Source organism: Miniopterus natalensis, chromosome 1, assembly GCF_054644295.1.
Source record: "Miniopterus natalensis isolate mMinNat1 chromosome 1, mMinNat1.hap1, whole genome shotgun sequence".
Taxonomy (NCBI): Eukaryota; Metazoa; Chordata; class Mammalia; order Chiroptera; family Miniopteridae; genus Miniopterus; species Miniopterus natalensis.
The window spans coordinates 129,565,069-129,583,913 of NC_142081.1; the positions used below are offsets into that span (position 1 = coordinate 129,565,069).

Consider the following 18,845-nt stretch of genomic DNA (forward strand, 5'->3'; position numbering starts at 1 on the left):
GCCTTAATGTTTATTGTTTACTCTTTTGTATCCTTTACATTTTATACCACCTGCAAGTTTTATCTATTAAAAATAAATATTTTAAAATTAATAGGTTCATGTTGAAATATGATATATAAAGTTATAAAATAGAAAATAAAATTACTCATAATACCACCATGAATGTAACATTTTGATATCTATGCTTCCAGACTCCTTCAGGCACACATAGATGTATTGTTTTTACAAAAATGAGATCATGATATATATAATATTTTAAAAATACTTTCTATGCCAATAAATGTAAATATACAACATAACTTTTAATGCCTGTGTTAAGTTTTACCTTGGCCATTGCTTTAATCAACCCTCTACAGAGGAGTAATTTCAACAGTTTTGTGATGAGCATCTTTGTACATATATATTTATGTGTAATTATCTTCTTAGAATATACTTTTGGAAGTTCAATTTCTGGGCAAAAGATCAGCATGTAAAATTGAGATTTAAAAGAAACTGAGTCAGAGAGAGACAAGTACCACATGATCTCACTTATATGTGGAACATAAGAAACAAAATAAAATGATGAACAAAATGGATCCAGAGACATAGAAGGATGGAACAGACTGAGGGATCTCAGAGGGAAGGAGGGGAGGGGGGTGTGGGTGGGGAGAGATTAATCAAAAAACTTATATGTTTATAAGCATAACCCATGGACACAGACACTGGTCTGGGGAAGGCCTGGGGGTGGGGTGGATGTAGGGTGGAGGGGATCAATGGGGGTGAAAAGGGAACATCTGTAATATTTTCAACAATATTCAAATAAACAAATAAAAAATAAAAGAAACTAAATATGAATACAGAAATAATCCATTTCTCCCAGTCTTCTCTCCATGGGAGAGAAGTGCATTGTGGTTCACATGTAGGAGCAAAAGAGAAGGAATCCCTATTGCTTCCCCAGGACTGCAAGGGACAAGGACTGCTTACCTCCAGCATCAAAGGCCCTCAGAAAGGGCTCTGCTTAGTCTGTCCAAGGAACAGCTGACTGAGCCCCACACAAAACAAGGGAATGGAACTGAGTGGATAAAACAGAGAGGAGGTGGGATTAGAGGGCAAATAGACTGTGTGAGGACTTTAAATGGGACACTACTGGAGAGTCTCAAGCAGGGAATGGTGTGATTTGATTTACTCTTTAAGAGCTCACCTGGAAGCTAGGTGAGCCCAGTGGCTTGGACCAGGGAGGGAGAGAGGAGGTGGTCAAAGACAGAACGTATTTTGAAGGTGGTGCCAAAGCACTGTGCAGCATCTATGGACTAGGACACTGCTATATGTGTACTGAAACAAAAGTAAAATGCATGAGGCAAAATATGAAAGTGTCAGAAATTGTAACTATAGTTGTCAGCGATACGGCAGTTCATGCATATACTCATTGATTTTTAAAAATCCATCTGTCTTTAGTGATGAATAATAAAACAATATGGTATGATAAAATAATATGAATAAATAGATAAAATAATATGAATAAATAATATGAATAAATAGAATAATATGAATAAATATGAATAAATTGGAAGCAGATGGATCAAGGGATGACCAATCATGACAGTGGCAACTCCATCAGGCCCATGTCACTGAAGCTAGGTTATTTCAGCTTCTCCTGATTTCTTCCTGGTTCCTGATGTGGCTTCTGCAGTAAATGAGGCCAATGCATAGCATAGTGTGAGCCCAGAAGAGGTGCATAGAAGTGGGGGCAGTGAACCACATTTAAAGCCTCAAAGAACTAGAGGAAAGTAACATTATAAAGCATCCCTTAAAATCGCCTTATTAGTCAGGGTTCTCCAGAGAAACAGAATCAATTGTGTGTGTGTGTGTGTGTGTGTGTGTGTGTGTGTATTTTAAGGAATTGGCTCACACAGTTGTGGAGGTAAGTACAAAATCTACAGAGAGGCTGGTAGATTGGAGACCATGGGTAGAGTTGTAGTTCAAGTCTGAAGACTTTCACAGAATTCTCTCTTGGTTGGGGAAGGTCACACTTTTGTTCTGTTAAGGCCCTCAACAGATTAGATGAGGCCCATTCACATTCTGGAGGATAATTTTGCTCAAAATCTACTAATTTAAACTTGAAACTCATTGAAAACACACATTCACAGAAACATACTGAATAATGTTTGACCAAATATCTGGGCACCATGGTCCAGTCAAGTTAACACGTAAAATTAACCATCATAGCCCCATCCCCAGCCTCCACGCACTCACACTTTTGCAACAAAGGGAAGAAAGTTGAGCAATGTAGGGATAGCAATGCTGGTGCCATTTATTTGCCCGTGATTATACCCCCAAGATGGTAGTCTAACAACATACTTATTTTCTAAGTTACTCGAATAGATGAGCGTGTGTACTTCTCCCATGATAAACTGTAACATTCCACTTCCCTTCTCCCCACCATGACCGCATATGAACTTTACACCTTTAAAATTCCTGGTCTGGGGCCATATTACACTGAATGTCAGGTGAAAGTTAAAGGATGCCACCATAAAAAACATAAACAAGTAAATGAAAGCTTACTTCTCATTGTCACCTCTAGGGAAAGCACAGAAATCCATTTTGTATGTTTGGTCCGTAGGAAGGCCCATACCTCTGAATTATTTGCAGTTGTTAAGAGCGCCAGTCAAGGTGGACCCTTTGCTTTTAAAAGCAGCACCATTAGTGCTGCGTTGAGATAAAGTAGCCAGTGCACTAGCAAGTCCTTTCCCAAAAGCCCAGGATTGAGGCTTAAAATAGAGTAACACCAATAAGTGTTATTAATAAATAACAGTTATTAATGGTTCAAATTTGCATCGTTTGAAGCAAGCAAAGTGCTTCAGCAGCTGGGTTATGAGAAAGATTTTAAGGTCTTCATTCCCTCTTCTAGAGTTCTCTAGTTTGAGAGTCATTTTATCAATAACTTTTTAAAAGTAAAGTCCACACCGCAGGCCCCAGCATCCCTGAATTGTTACATCACTAACATTCAGTTTAGAAAAATAGCTTTCTTATTAAAAGCATCAGCAGCCCACTTCTGGGGCTTCTACCCAGCAGGATGTCTCCTCCTGTTCCAGAATGACAAAACACAAAGTAAATAAATCCAAAGAGAGCAAACAGTGGGTTTGTGGAACAAATCAGTCCCTCAGAAACTACGTAAACAAACTTTGCTTCCAAAAAACTAAAATTCTTATTGTCCCTTTTCTTCTAAGATGCTGAAAAACTGAAAAACAGTAATGACTTTCAATCTTTCCAATAGTGTACTCATGATAATATCACATTAATTTTAAAGAAGGGTTTGGAAAGGGAGGCCCTTTACTTCATAGCTTATTTCAGGTCAACGCCAGAGCCAAGACCAAATTCCACAAACATTCACTGAGCTTGGTAAGTGTCAGATTTAAGTTCTGATCTTTAAATGTATATTTTTTCACTACTAAAATTTTGTCAAAAGCTTTCTCTTAGTTGACAAGTGGAATGAAGACAAAAACCTGGTATTTTTTTAAACTAGAGAATATTGGCTCTTTCAACGTGATTTATACTACTTAGAGTCAAGAAAAAAGGGGTGGATATATTTCTGTCTTAAAGAGTTTCCTGGCTTTACAGATTTCCTTTATTTCTTTTTTTCTTTTTAGCAGTTAAAGGCTCACCAACAAAAGACTCCCAAGAAAAACCAGCCATATATAAAATTTTTGTACCTTTGTTCTTTCTAAGAGCTCAAAGCAGTTTGAAGTAAGAGTACATATGTGAAAGCAAATAGTACCTACCACAATGCCTGGCATAAAACAGACAATAACTCACAATGCCTGGGATTATAGCATTGCCTTACAACATGTCTGCTTCTAAGGTTTCTCTTGACTCATGGTTTGAGCTAAAAAACTTAGTTTATTATTAAGCAAAAGAAAGACTATTGAAGGAAATATTTTTTTAGCACCCAGTCAAAGCTTTGCACCAGTCACCTGGTATATTGTATCTTTCTAAATTCTCTTAGTCCTGTGAAGTAAGAAGTTAAAATGTGCATTTCACGGGTGGTAAAGCTGAGTGAAGCTTAGATAAACTCATTGACAAAACCATCAGGATTTGAATTCAAGTCTCTTCATTCTTTATACACTTTTTTTCACTACTTTGGGCTGCAGTATTATTCTATGACTACTCATCTCATGCAAATTTCAAACGATTTGTCTAGGAACAGGCTATCATCGCCATTGTCTGCTTTTCAAATTGGGCATTAATATTTGTTAGACTTCTAGAGATTGACAAAGTTTCACAAAAGTAATATTGCCTTGGTATATGTGAAGACTTTGCTTCCAATGAGAAGAATATAATTAAAGCCTTTTATTATCGTATGAATCAGTTGCTAGCCCCTTGAATATGAAATTATTAAGTAATGGAGCAAAGATAAAGATAATAGAAGATAGCGAGGAAGAGAGTTTCTCACCTGGGAGTGCTAGTGCTCCTTGCTCAATTTAGAGATTACAAGTTAATAGCTAATGCTGTTAAATATTATCAAACTTTTGCACAATTTATTCTCCCTTTGAAATGGAGCCTAGACGACTTCGGGACCTTTGTACTTACTGTTCTCTGTGCTTGGGGTACTCCACTCCCCTTCTTCAAGACTGTGCTCAAATGTCACTTTATCGCAGAGGTCTTCCTTGACTTTCCCATATAAAATGTCACCCCCACTTGACCTTATTGTTGTTACTTTCTGTACCTTTCCCCTGCTGTGCTCTTCTTCATATTGTACCAACTTCCCCATGACATGTGATATTTTCCTGTGTTTATTGTTGAGCTCTCCATGACGAAAATAAGCACTATGGAGCAAAACTTTGTTTGGTTCACTGTATTTTCAGATCCTTGAACAGAGCACGTACGAAGTACTCAGTAAATATTTGTTGAATGCATAAATGTAAGCAGAGGTTTGTTTTTATTTATCATTCATTAATTTATTTTCTAAATCTAGCTTTTAAAGAATTTATCGCTTCAAGAAATTGGTTTGGAAAACCTTGAAAAATCCTTGAGTCCCTTTCCCACAAGGTATGAAATTAAAATGAAATCCTCCAAGAATTCAACTGTCCCTATTTCAGAGGCATTTATGAGTGTAAAAGTCACTCTTTAAAGGTATAAGAAAAAAATCATAGTGCTCCATTAAAAAGCTAGTTGTAATGACCTATTTTAAAAAATGGAAGAGATTTAATTTTTCAAAGAAACATACAAGTACTCTCCATGTTATTCACAGGATGAATATTTGTTATGAATGTATTTCAGTCTATTTAAAACTAGAGATTTTAAGTTATTAGCTGTAACCAAATAAAGTAAGGACCCAATTCTTTTCTTACCTCTGATATCTGCATTCCCAACACCTCTCTCTAAAAATAAAACCGAACAAAAAACCCCCAAAACTCTATATACATCTGAAAGCAAGTCAATATTTGTTTCCAGTAGATGGCACTGCAAATCAAGTCTTTATAAGTCTCCTAACTATTACTTCTTTGATCACAGTAATAGTTATTTATTCTGTAGTAATACCATCTAAAGCGACTTACACAGTAGAGACAAAAAGATTGGGGTTTTGAAGCTACAATAAAGCTGGATCGAACATCATCCCAGCACTGATATTTCTTCTCCACATATCCTCATAGTTGGGTATTTATGAAGGGACTGGGTGTATAGAACAAAAATTGTTTGCTTGCTTAAACATGAAACCCACTTTTTGATATTGGATTTGCTTTGCCAGTTTTAATTTGTTTAGTCTATTTTATATTATAAGTCCATTGGGACTCTCTACATCTATGCACAGTGCCGAATTCATTCTCATTTAGGCCCATTAATGTACAGAGGCAAAGCTGTTCCAGGTCATAAAACACATCCTTGACCTGTGCTGATTTTTTGGTGTGTGTGTGTGTGTGTGTGTGTGTGTGTGTGTGTGTGTGTGTTGGCCAATAAATACCCCTGGTCATAGAGAATGTAAATGATCCCAGACAACTTCATCTCCACAAAAAAAAAAAAAAAAAAGACACATGCATATTTTCTAGCGACAGTGGATCTGGATCCAGAAAGGAATATATGTTTAAAAGATATTTTAAACCATTTAAAAAAGACATTACACATGCTATAGAGTAGAACATATTAAATGCTATCATGTATGTAAAAACACCTTGAAGAGTGTCTGGCACAGAAAAGGTAGTAAATAAATCCTCTCACCCTTTCTCCTGTCTCTAATAGGGTGGCAAAATAAGGGGACAGTTCTTGAGAGCCAGGCCCCACTCTGCAACTATGCATGAGACCTGTCACTGCACCCCTCTTGGACAACACCTTGCCTCTCAAAGGGGCTGGAAGAGAGGCTATGAGATCTAAAGTATTCTGCCTAACATAAAATAAGATTCACAAGTGACGGAAGTTATACTAGGCACCCTCAGAGGCTGGTGTGACTTGTCAGGGTGTTCATCTTCCTCCGAGGAGAAAAAACTCATCAGTCAAAACTGGCACTTCCATAAGTAACCCATCTCCACTCTTTAAAGAAATGGAGTCTTCACATCATGCATTTTTTTTTTTTTTTTTTTTTTTTTTTACATCCTCTGGGCACTGTTATTTTTTTCTACCGTTGTCAAGGAAGCCTGAAACTCCAAATTGTACAAGAAGCAACCATGGGTTTCTGAAGTGTCTAGAAACGTAGGAGGAAGTGCTCTAATAGGTGACAACTTTGAGGACCACTACTCATCACTACACTCATTTAGTGCTCTTGACCCATTTAAACAGCGACCTCGATTACCCCAGGCTTTTCTCGGATTGACTGTCATGGGTACTCTCACCTCAGCCCCAGACACTTTTATGGGCAACTCAAACCCATACAGTAAATGCAGAAACACAGCAGTCATCTAAATGAGGCAGAAATATGACTTAAACAACAGTTTCACTGCAGGGCGGTAGGGCAGAAGAGGTCCTTATGCTCTTCCCCTATAGATCTGTTTACTTCGTTTCCCCCCTTTGCTACCCTGGAGTTTACACTCTTGCTGTTTCAAATTGGTAGAGATGTGTTAGAATATTATGGAAAGCAATTTGTGGCTTTGGGATGGGGTGGATTGATAGGCACCTTAGTGTTTGAAAGGACCTCACAGAACATCTAGTCCAATCCCCTTTGTTTTATTCAGGAGAAAAGACTGGCTCTGAGAGGTCACTCGACTTACACAGGTCACACAGAAATTAGTGATGAAGCAATGATGAGGTCATTTGACTCCCAATATACAAGCCAAGTGCTTGAACTGGCAGTAGGGGAAAGGGTGAAAACATTAAGGTGGGGTCTTTAGATTTCATCCTTAGTGACCTTACAAGGGTGATGGAAAACACTCTTATACAGTTTAAATGACAACATCTTTAGGTTTCAAGCCTCTATCTAGTACAGTGATTTTCAACCTTTTTCATCTCATGGCGCACATAAACTAATTACTAAGATTCTGAGGTATACCAAAAAATACATTGTATTTTTTGCCAATCTGACCAAAAAATAGGAATAATTTTGATTGAGTTACAAAAAAAAAAAAAGTAATTACTTACCCTTTTTGTTCCAAAGTAACTTAAAAAAACCAGGTGCTGCCCTGGCCAGTGTGGCTCAGTCGGTTGGAGTGTCATCCCATCTACCAAAAGGTTGTGGTTCCAATCCCCAGTCAGGGCAACCGATGGATGTTCTCTCACACATTGATGTTTCTCTCTCTTCCCCTCTCCCCTCTCTCTAAAATCAATAAGCATATCCTCAGGCAAGGATTAAAAATAGAAAATAAAAATCATCAATCATCAATCAATCAATCAATCAATCAGGTGCCTATACTTGTACATAAGGATTCCTTATACTAAGAGTTAACCAATCAGATGCAACCTTATTATGCCACTTGACCAAAAAGATGAAACTCTATTATGTGACCTATATATTAATGGTTCAAGGCAGGGCATTCACACTGGATGGCCACTGTTGTGTCAGCTGTTGTCATTTTTTTATTTGACAATCTAAGGGAAAAGAGGTCAGTGCCCCTGACTAACTAGTCAGGTATTGCACATTTAAAAAATTCTTGCGGCACACTGTTTGAAAATTGCTGCTCTAGTACAAAGAAGATTGTGAAAATTCTCCAAACACTTTGGGGGGGATTCGGGGGAGGCTTTCTCCTGTTTTGCTTTTGTGTCAAGCAAGCTACGTCTAATATCTCATTAGAGATTTCCTATGTGAAGAAAACATAATGGTTTATCTTCTTTAGGGCATTTTCTTTTCTCAGTAGGAAAAAATAGGTTGGCCATGGAATAATTATGAGCAAGTTGACCAACATCTTTCTTGGTATGAAGATCATTGTACCAAGATTTAAGTAATCATATGTCTTTAACATAAATGAAATAAGTGCATATAATTTTTGACTTGTCTGCAATAATTTTGTGAAGTAATACTAGGAACATACAGAATGTGAGAGAGAAACTTTACAGGTAACTTTTAAAATTCCTACTTTGTGTTATATCACTGGGCAAATAGATATAGCATCTAAATATTTGCCAAGTAAGAAATGTAATTTTAATATTTTATATAATTTGGTCTCAGTCATAGGAAAGAATTCCAAAGTTTCCTTGAAGGCACTACTTAGATGTGTAGGTCCATTTTAAAAGTGATGAAATTTGTAGTTTGACCATAATTTAGAAAAGACATAACAGTTACAGTCAGTTGGTGTGATCAAAGGCTTATTTTTACCAAGATTTTTAGGAAATGTTAACAATGTAGAGAGAAATCTTGTGATGTCAGTCCTGAGATTTACATGGCTAAATTTCTCTGAGTTGGAATGCATTATGCCTTCTTTTCTTTGAAACATTCAGCTTTTGCCAGGGCTTTATCCTTGGCTAACAATACTGTGGTTTTTTTTCTTCTTTATCTTTAATTGATTTAGTGTGGATTCTACATCTGGATACCCATATCCCTAAAGTGCCGGGTTCTGAAATAAAAATGAGAGTTGGAAGGTATTGGAGTGGGATGAAGGGGCTGCGTTAATTGCCTCGGGGAGTCTTCTAACCGATTTTCATTTGCCTTTTTGGTGTCCTTGGATAAAGGAGAATGGAGGGAGACTACAAGAAAGAAAGCTAAGAAACTTTTAAGAAGTCACATGGAAAAAGCAATACAAAAGCAGGAGGTTGACAAACTCGGACAAGTTTCACCACAGACAACGCTGAGACTCTTTGTGATAACAATGCAATAATTGTATACTCTGGCTTCATGATTTTATTTCTTTATTGTAATAGATAAAAAAAAAAAATCCAACTCCTCCACACTTTCGTAGACACAGGGACGAAGTAATACCGGGATGTGAGTACCAAAAACATCAAGAAACGCAATTACTTTGGAGAAATCGGAACAGAATGGATACACCATCATCACATTAGGTATTAGTGTTCTTCTACATGCTTCTTGTTTTGATGAAATAACATTCCGTGCATAATAATGACTTAAAACCTGTAAACAAGCATGGAGCCGGCGCAAAGGCTCGATGCCTCCCTAGTCGCCACAGCGGGTGGAGAAGGAACACACCTTCTTTCTCTAAATGGGAGCCGCCTGGAAGTTCTGCTGGGGCCGGGGTGCGAGGAGCGATGCCCTGTCCCTGCAGCAGGTATGGAGAGGGACCTCTAGGTCTGGGTCGCACGTGGGAGGGGTGCCAGACCGCAGCCCCCTGCAGCGTCACAGCCACCGCCGCGGGCGCAGCGTGGGCCAGCAGCCCTTCTCCCCGGGGGTGGATCTGCACTCAGAGCCCTTGGGCTGCAGCGCTCTCAGCACTGCACGAGCAGGTCACCCGGTGGAGGGAAGGGCGCGCGGGCTGGGTCTCCCGCTCCGTAGGTCCTCTTGGCAAGTGACCATCCCCCGTGCCCGCCCGCCCTCCCTCCCTCCGTCCCTCCCTCCCTCCGTCCCTCCCTCCCTCCCTCCCTCCCTCCCTCCCTCCCTCCCTCCCTCCCTCCCTCCCTCCCTCCCGGCCAGACTGCGTGTTGAAGGAGCGGGAAGATGTGACTGCGCGGTGAGACCCAGGGGGAGAGCCAAGGAGTCTCTGGCGTCAATGTTCTGGATTCCTCGGAGCCGCGGTGTGTCCACAGGACTCGCTTTGGACGGGTCCCACGACACGGAGGGAGGCAGGTTAGGGCTTCGAGTGCGCGGATGGGATGCGGTTAGTTTGAGGAGTCTCTGCCTTCAGGGGCTTTCAAATGAAAGAGCTCGAGGCACCAGCAAGGTGTCTCCAAGAGGAGGGACCCGGGAAGCTGGAGGAGATGCAGACTTGGGCTAGAGTTTGAACTGCGTGAGTTGCTTGGCTTCTCTCGGTTTCAAGGTGGCACCTCAGATGGAGGTGTTGACAGGGAAGGCGTTTAGCATGTTGTACAGAGTCTCCAAGACGTAAGGAAATACCATTTCCCCAAAGCGGGGCGTCTCACTGCCTCCGACGCCGGCGCAGGATCTCCGAGCTCTGCGCCCACGTCCGTGCAGAGGGTCAGCCGAGCGCGAGGCCGGGCGACGGCCGCTACCGGGCGCGTCCCTCCCGCGGCCCCTCTAGATCCGCTGGGGCCCCGACGTCGGGGGGAAAACCCACGGGGCAGGACTTCCTCTAGTCCTGCGCGAGGCCAGGCTGCTTCGCTGCTCCGTCCCCGTGTCCCTGCTCTGCCCCTCGCGCTCCCAGCGTCCCGTCCTTCTCGGACCTCGCTTGCCCGAGCCCCCGGGCGCTCGAGGACTTGCTAGGGTGGCGGGGCGCCGGCGGGCGGGAGGAGCGGCGGAGGCACCGGAGCCCGGGGACCGAGCGGCGGTCCTGAGCCTCCGCGGCCTGGGGAGGAGCACGGCGTGCGCGGTTCGTAGGAGAGAACCCGGAGACTGGAGGAACTGTATCCCCTGTGGCAATAGAGCAAACACCCTGAAGAAACGTTTTCGTTTTCTGTTTCCCAGGGAAAGAAATGACAACCCTCCAACCAGCATCTTCTCCCTCTTGAGAACAGCGGAAGCCCACCTTCGGAAGTTCTCGCTCTTGCCCACTCGGCGTCACCAGGTTTCCCGAATTTGGGGATATTTCGTTCATTCTCTGCCCAGCCATTGCGCCTTAGGTCTTGGGAGCTCCTCTTTGTCTTCCTCCCACGGCCCGGGCCAGGAGCCCGCCGACCCGCACACGCAGGCCCGATACCCTGCCTTGCTCCCTGCCGCGCCACCCCCTCTTTGCTCCAGCAGTGGCCGAGGGCCACCGTAACCCTGGCAGGCTTCTCTGGCCGCCCTACAACAGTCAACCCAGGCCAGGTGCCCTCCTCGGGCACGCCGGCCCGGGCATTGCCCCAGGAGACGCCGTGGCGACCCTTGTTACTTGCGTCCTGCCCAGCCCTGGCAGCCCCAATTTAATTTTCTTCCCCTTCCAACACAAGTCCCAGGGAGACCTCTCCCCGACCCCCTTCAGGCATTCCAGCGGGGCCAGGAAACATTTTAATTTCCATAGAAAAGACTCAATTTTAAGCGCAGGGTGGGGCGCAGTGGGCGGGGCGAGGGTGGCTCCGAGCATTGAATTTCTCTCCGGACCTAACGAGCGGTCGGCGGATAAAGCGCAAGTTTGTGCGTGCCCTCGGCGGACGGAGGGATTGCAAACCGAGAAGACAAAGTGTCCAGTGAGATGCGGAGCGCCCCCAGATTCCCCTGCAGACGGGTTTGCGGGAAAGCCTGTGATGTGAACTTTCTGCAGATTGTGTATGGAGGGAGCGCAAGGAAAGGAAGAAGGGGAGCGGGCCGGGAAGGGGGCCGTGTGAGCATGAAATGTGCCAGCGCGCGCGCGCTGGTGTGTGCTTGTGTGTGTGTGTGTGTGTGTGTGTGTGTGTGTGTGTGTGTGTGTGTGCGCGCGCGCGCGCGCGGTGGGCCCAGGCGCGAGGGCGGGGGGCGAGGAAGGAGTCGAGAACGTCCCGCAGGCTAATTCGTTTAAGACATTCTGCCAGCGCTGGAAAAAGGTCCTTGAAGGAGTTCGCTGCGCACACACACACACAAAATAATAATCTTAAAAAAGAGTGCCGGGCATGCGCACAGAGAGGATGCCATATTGGAATGAGGCTGTAGTGGGAGTCGGAGGACCGAAGCGGGCGCGCGAGGGAGGCGGCGGGCGGGGAGCGAGCGAGCGAGCGAGGCGGAGCGGGCGGGAGGCAGGCAGAGCCCGCGAGCGAGGCCGGCGTCGGCGCCCGCGGCGCCCGGGGCCTTGGTCCAGCCGAGCCGAGCACGAAGTTCACCAGGTAGGACGCCGCGCCGGCCGCTGTCTCCGCGCCCAGCCCGCCCCGCCCGCAGACCTCCGGCCCGCAGGTTGAGTGCGCCGGTCAGTTTGCTTTCTTATTTTTAGCTTAGAAAAAAAGGGGAGCTCGAGCCTACCGGGGGCAGGGGGCTGGTGAGGGGGTGCTGCGGGGAAGGAGCGAAAGAGAAAGGCGGGAGGAGAAAGCGACAGCACTTGAGCTGAGCCCCAAACTCCGCTTTGCGCTCCGCGTTGTCATTTTTGCTTCCTCTGTCCCCTTTCCCCTCGTCCCTGGGCTCTGAAAAGCCCTGCCTTCCGGGAGTCCGTCCTTAGTTGCAAAGTGCCCTCCTCCCCGGGCGCGAGCTGTCCCCTCCCGCCGCCCACCTTCCTCATCTGCGCTCGGGTTAGCGACGCAGGCGCCCTCTGTGCCCCCCGTCTCCAGGCTGGGGTCTCTCTCTCTCTTTCTCTTTTTGGTGCGTGTGTGTGTGGGGGGGAGGGGGGTGAGCACCGGAGACCAGCCATCCAGGGGGTGAAAAATCGGAACACATTCGGAATCGCCCCCTTGGAAACATTTTCCAGGGCCGCTGAAATGAAATTGTCAGTAGTAGTTTCGGAGCGTGCTCCGGCGTGGACGGCCTTTTTGTTCTTTTTTTTTTTTTTCTTTTTCTTTCTTTAAAGTAATATCCTGTCACTTGGGGCTTTCCTGTTGTCTACTTTCCTATGACCTCTTTTCAAAATTACTAATCCGATCTGGCTTTGGAGTTATTTGTGTGTGTGTGTGTGTGTGTGTGTGTGTGTGTGTAAAATCCGCCAAAAAGCACACAAACCCACAACTGTAGGAACTGCTAGATATATTTATTGATTTTGACCCCGGGAGTGTGTGCGCGGGGAGGGGGTTAAGCCGGGGGAGGGGGGGCCTTGGGAGTGGGAAGTGGCTGGCTCGCCGCGGCCGGACGCACGTCCAGGGCTCGATCTGGACTTGTGCTTTCTTGGAAGCGCTACTACTGCGGGGAAGGAGTCTTTAGAAGCCGTGCCAGTTCCAATATGGCGGGCTAAGGTGGCTTTCGAAAACTGAAAATAAAGGTTTTGAAGTGGGAAAAAACCCCGCTGGAGTTGCCATCCCCCAGTTTCGACTTTCTTTGGCTACTCCAGGAGCTGCTTTAGCGAATTAAGTGGGGGAGAAGGAGAGGAAATGAGCTGCCTTCGTTTTTTCCGTGGTTAAAGTCTGCGTGTTCAGTCCATTGCTAGAGGGGAAAGGGGTGCCGCTGGCCGGGACTGGGGCCTTCCAGCGCCGCGGCTGTGTGCCTCTGGATCGTGTGCATACCTGCGTGTGCAGTTGCGGGGGGGTGGGGGGTGGGGTGGGGGTGGGGGTGGGAGGCGGTGATGTCAAAGAGACCCGCCCGGAATGTGAGTGTGCGCGAGCATCTTGGAATCAGACCCTGCCATGATTTGACGTGACAAACTGCTGACACGTGGTGCAAAATACATGAGCGGAGAAGGAATGATTTATTTCGGCTTTTCATGAGACGAGTTCTCGCGCTCGCTTTCTCTCCGTACGCTGGACCCCGTGCGGTAAAAGCTCGGAGTAGGTGGAGCGAGGAGGTGCTGTTTAAAAGGACTTACGAAAAGGTCCTGGGTTTTGGGTGCAGCTGGGCTGCCGACGCCTGTGGGGTGTGTGCGCGTGCATGCGTGGGGGCGCACTGCCCTTAGCGGCGGCTCCTGCTGCCCTTCGCGCCGCGGCCGGGTGGGAGGTGAGGGGCCAGCGGCCGCGACGCGGGGAGGGTGAAAGTGGAGCGGCGGAAAGTCGGGGGCAGTCGCACCTCCGCCAAAAAGCGTGTAGGGTCCAGGCGAAGAGTTGCTTTGGAGTTGCGCTCTAAGGGAGGTGGGGGATGGGGAAAGCGTTCTTGGAAGAAAGTGTCTCTTGCCCAGGTCCGGCACCTCGAGGGTTCGATTGCGGAGAGGAATCCTCCCAGCTAGAGGGCGGGGCCGTTGCCTTGGGGTTTGAGTGGGCCGTGTTGTGCCTGGGAAAGGCCGGCCTCCGGGGCCCAGGAGGGTCTGGGACTGGATTTTGGGTCAAAGTCTGAGCGAGTAAGGGGAGCCCGAGGGTAAGCAAGCAAACCCGAGCTCGCTTGGCTGTCAACAGGGGTCGCCAGTGGCCAGGACGCAGCGGCGGAGCGGAGGTTGCGCGGCACTGGCAGCGGGAGGGACCGGGAGACCGGGGCCATGCGGCTTGCAGCGCACGGTGCCCGGGGCCTGGCGATGACTTGTCCGGGGGACTGTCTCTGGACTGGTGAACCTGATGGCACACCTGCCAAGTGCACCAATTCGTTTTTAAATCATAGTGTCGGCTAGGTTTGTGGGTAACGCCGTAACGTGGTCTTTTGGGCATTTGCAGGGGCCTATGGGGGGGATCGGTAGGATCGTCTCGGCCTCCCCACTTAGACGCCGCTCTGTCTGAGAGGCCTGTCCCTCCCGGGGTCCCGTGGGTGGGTAGGGTCAGGGTTAAGCGTCAGTAGGTTTGGAGACCCTGTGGCAGATTTTCCCTCTCACATGGGAAGCGAGGAGGGGCGATGGGCGATACTTCTGCTAAGACGCCCTCTGCCTCCTGGGGCCGAGCGCGCGGCGCGTCCCGGGAGCTGCCAGCCTGCGCTGCCGGTGCGTCCTCTCGGGGACTGCTCTGCTGTGGGCTTCGCAGACGTGGAAACCAGCCTAAAATGGCTCTGTGGTTGTAAACTGCAGTTTTAGCCGGGAACCCCTCCCCTCCTCCTCCTGACGTCGCCGCTGACAAGCGCACTATTCCCTCCAGCTCCTCGAAACCCGCGATTTTGCAATTAGCTTTGCCGTGGAAGTGAATGTACAACCGATTACAAAGAACATTCCACGGAATTTCGAAGGGTCCAAGCTTCCCTTTATTGTGGGGAGGAGCCGGAGGAGCCTGGGGGACCACCACCCAGTACCCCGGGGCGGGGAGGGAGACTCCGGGCGCTCAGGCGGCCGGGGGCTGGGGGCCTTTTTGGCAAAAAACGGAGGGAGGTGCCCCCGGGGCGTGGAGGGTGGCCGTGCCGGAGAGGTTGCCACCCCCCCGGGTCGCGGGTCTTTGACGGCGGGAGTGCAGACATGATGCTGGGAAGCCCGGGAGACGGTTCCCAAACTTCTGCAGACCAGCTTGCAGTTTCGCTTTCGGAATTTTCGGGATCTGCGGGCTTGTAGAGTTGGATGGGATTCCGGGAAGGGCAGGGCGCCAAGGGCTGGCCGCGCGGATTCTCGTTTCCCTTTTGGTGCAATGGCCAGACTTCTCAGCCACCCGGGCGTCCCCTGCTTTGCCTCCCTGGGCCCTGCGGGTGCGTCGGAGGGTCTCGGGCTCCCGGCCCGGCTCGGGAAACCGCTGTTCCTGCGCTAGGTTTTGTCGGCTGCGGCGGCGCTGCTTCGGCGGATGCAGCCCGTTGGTGGGAACGGCTCTCGACGAGGGCGAAACCTTACCTGAATCCGGATCCATCGCCGCTGCCCTCCGCTTTCTCTCACCTCTCCACTCTTGCGCCATAGTCGAGGGACCTGGGGGATCGATTGACGTGTCTACACCAAGCAAATGGATCCTTGTTTTACCAGGTCGGAGAACACACAAAAGCAGGTTTAAATTCGGCCTCATTTCCTGGGGAGGCGGCTGGGGGTGGGGAGAGAGGTTGAGCCGCTTGATTGGGGGACGACGGAAGAAGCCTGGATGGTCCCAAGGAATTGTTGGCCAGGCTCGCCTTTGAGATAGGAGATTGCTACTTTCTCCCTGCTAAGCATTAAATTTGCACACACTCTACTTCCTCCCTTCCATAAATAAATACTGTCTCAGATCTTTACCTTAGCTAGTTGCTGGGACCAAGCTGCCTGCCTGAAACGGGGTGAAGACACAATTACACACACCCATGCACATCAGAAACCCTCCAGTCCCCTACCAGAGTTTGTACTGTGCGCAGGACCCCTTTTCTGGGCCAGTGTAAACCTCTGCCCAGTAGCAGGGCGATTCAGACTATCCTTCTGGGGACACGAATTTCAATAATGATGGAAGTCATTTGTGAGAGAACTTTTCCTCTTCATGTTTTCTTGCAGAAATTATGGACTATTTTTTTTTTTAATTAAAAAAGCCATGTTAGGTACAAACACCTAGCTTTATGATTATTGTCTTAATAAAAAGAATCCAGCATAAGTTCCTGAAGAAAGTGGATCTCAGGATTGGCCTCTCCTCTCTATTCTCTCTTATCACAAGATCTTCCTTTGCTGACCTAGGAGTAGGGAACCATTTTATCAAATCCCATTTCTGTCACGCTAGCTGAAGTGGCATTTTCCACGTTTCTCTACATGCCAGTGTCCCCAAAGGATTTGCCCCACCTGAGAAGAAATGCTGGGTGATGGGAACATTGAACATGGCTCTGAGTAGTAAGTGAATGAAGGTTCCATTTGACTGATACAGTGCTTTTGGGGTTTAAGAAGTATGCAATGAAAATGCAGACTCTGCAGGGCCTATACTTAAGCCTAAAATTTTTTTTTTCAGGGTATAAAAGTAAAATAATTATTTTTTCAATAATTCGAACAACAATGATCTGTAGTGGGATTTGAATTACTTCCAGTTCTAGTGTTCTAAGTTTGGATATTTCTCTCTTCGTATTATACTGTTTGGAATATTTGGAGTTCAATTAGCAGTGTAAGTGATCATAAAGAATTTGTAAGAGGTTCTTGTACCAAAATGAAATTAGAATCTGTAATTCAAGACACATTTTTGTTTTTGTTCTTACATCTATGTTGTTGGCGACAATAGAAATCCCCAATCTGGGGTGCAGTAAAGAAGGGAACTTTATTGAATGCCAGACAGCTCAATTCTGACACAGTGGGGCTGTTTGTGGGACAGTTCAGTTGTGGTAACAGCAGGGCTGTGAGGCAACCCTGGGGCCAGGCTCCTCTGACTAGACAGCTCTGCTCTGCTCAAGTCAGCAAGATACCTTTGGTGTTTCAGCTCAGAAGGAAAACCACCTTAGATGGAAAGGGAAAGTGCACTCCCAAAGCCTGAGGAGACTGACTTATATAGAAAAAAGTCCTCCTGTCCTCCCTAATGCAAATGAGGACTCCAAATCATCAAAGTTTGATTGGTACAAAAGGCACAGTCCGATTGGTCAGAACAGAGCTGCTCTGATTGGTTGGTGAAGAAGCTGATGGGGAATATAGCTGTGCAGGTAAGACTGGGTGGGGACAGCCTCAGTCCTACTGGCTGAAATAGGATTCCAGGAACTCCTTTATAAGGACCCGCTCAGAAGGCAGAAACAGTGTGGTGGGCAGGCTTCTCCTGAGGTGCATTTTTTTGTGAGAGGCTCCTGTGTAGAAATGGCTGCTGGGCTCTGTTTTTTAAAATTCGAGGTCTTCTTTGTAGGTGTATTATCTTCTTTCTCAGGGTCCACACAACCTGTTGTCCCCGTTCTACCAATAAAAAAAATTAGAGAACTTGTGCTTGTCACAACAAACCAGAAAGTCAACCTGTGCATTCAGCATGGTGATCCAGGATCTAACAACTCTGCTTTGTAAGGAAGATTTCTGACAGAGGACGAGAGAAGACAGAATCAGCAGGTGTGGCTTCTGGTTTCAGAGATGTTTCTGTCCAGCTCTGTGACGTAGGACCAATTACGTCAGCTTTCTGAGCCTCATCTTCCGTATCTACGAAAGTATCGCATTGGACTGGAATCTTAATTGAAGATCTCCATGCTTCTGTTGGGGGAAATATTCTGTAATGCAGTACATCTATGAAGGCATGGCCAAGTGATTCATCCTTTGGACTCGTGTCGGCAAAGTATAGTGAAAACACGACTGACCTTGGTTGACAGTGGCTTGAGATGGTATTTGTGAAATAGTTAGTGGGTTGTAGTTCACTATGCAGAAGCGCTGTTATTGTTAAGTGACATAAGCTCAACGTGGGGTCGTTTTCATTCCTGCTTTGGAAAAGGAGAGACATAGAGAAGACTGAGGCATACACAAATGTAGCCTTCACAAATAACCCCAGTAGTGGCATGGGCTGGGGTAGGTCAGCATGTCTGAATACAGCTCATAAAGAATACCTGATTTATGCCCGGCTGGTGTGGCTAAGTGGTTGAGCGTCGGCCCATGAACCAAGAGGTCACCGGCTTGATTCTCAGTGAGGGCGAATGCTTGGGTTGTGGGCTCAGTCCCCAGTAGGGGGCGTGCAGGAGGCAACCAATCGATATTTCTCTCATCATTGATGTTTCTATCTCTCTATCTTTCTTCCTTCTGCTCTCTCTAAAATCAATAAAACATATTAAAAAAAAAAAGAACACCTCATTGAGTTTGCTCCAATAATTCCCAGGACTAGAAAGGGCCATTCCATATAGCCCTCTGTATCCCAGTATCCCCAACAGGGTGAGCAAGTGGACCTCAGTCACTAATATTTGTAGCATGGGTGGGTGACTGCAGCCTCCTGGTTACCCAGTGAGCGAAAGAATTGGGGTCTGATCGTCCATTTTCCATTCCTTCTCTTTATGTTGGGCCACTAGGCAGTATTTCCTCTCTTTGTCAGACTAAAAATGTCCAGAGACAGTTCATAAGAAAAATGATTTTGTTGGC

At 46.7% G+C, this 18,845-nt stretch overlaps 1 protein-coding gene across 2 annotated transcripts in view; it reads left to right on the forward strand.

The window, feature by feature from the left end:
- Positions 1 to 11,606: 11,606 nt before the first annotated feature.
- The window catches only part of SFMBT2 (Scm like with four mbt domains 2), a 203,818-nt gene continuing 196,579 nt past the window's right edge, over positions 11,607 to 18,845 (forward strand). The window contains exon 1 of one of the 2 annotated variants that reach the window (XM_016219747.2): positions 11,607 to 11,710. The gene's annotated coding sequence lies outside the window, so the exon portion shown is untranslated. Of the gene's footprint in view, positions 11,711 to 12,258; positions 12,321 to 18,845 lie in introns of those variants that run through there. The other variant, XM_087825829.1, reaches the window with a different exon arrangement.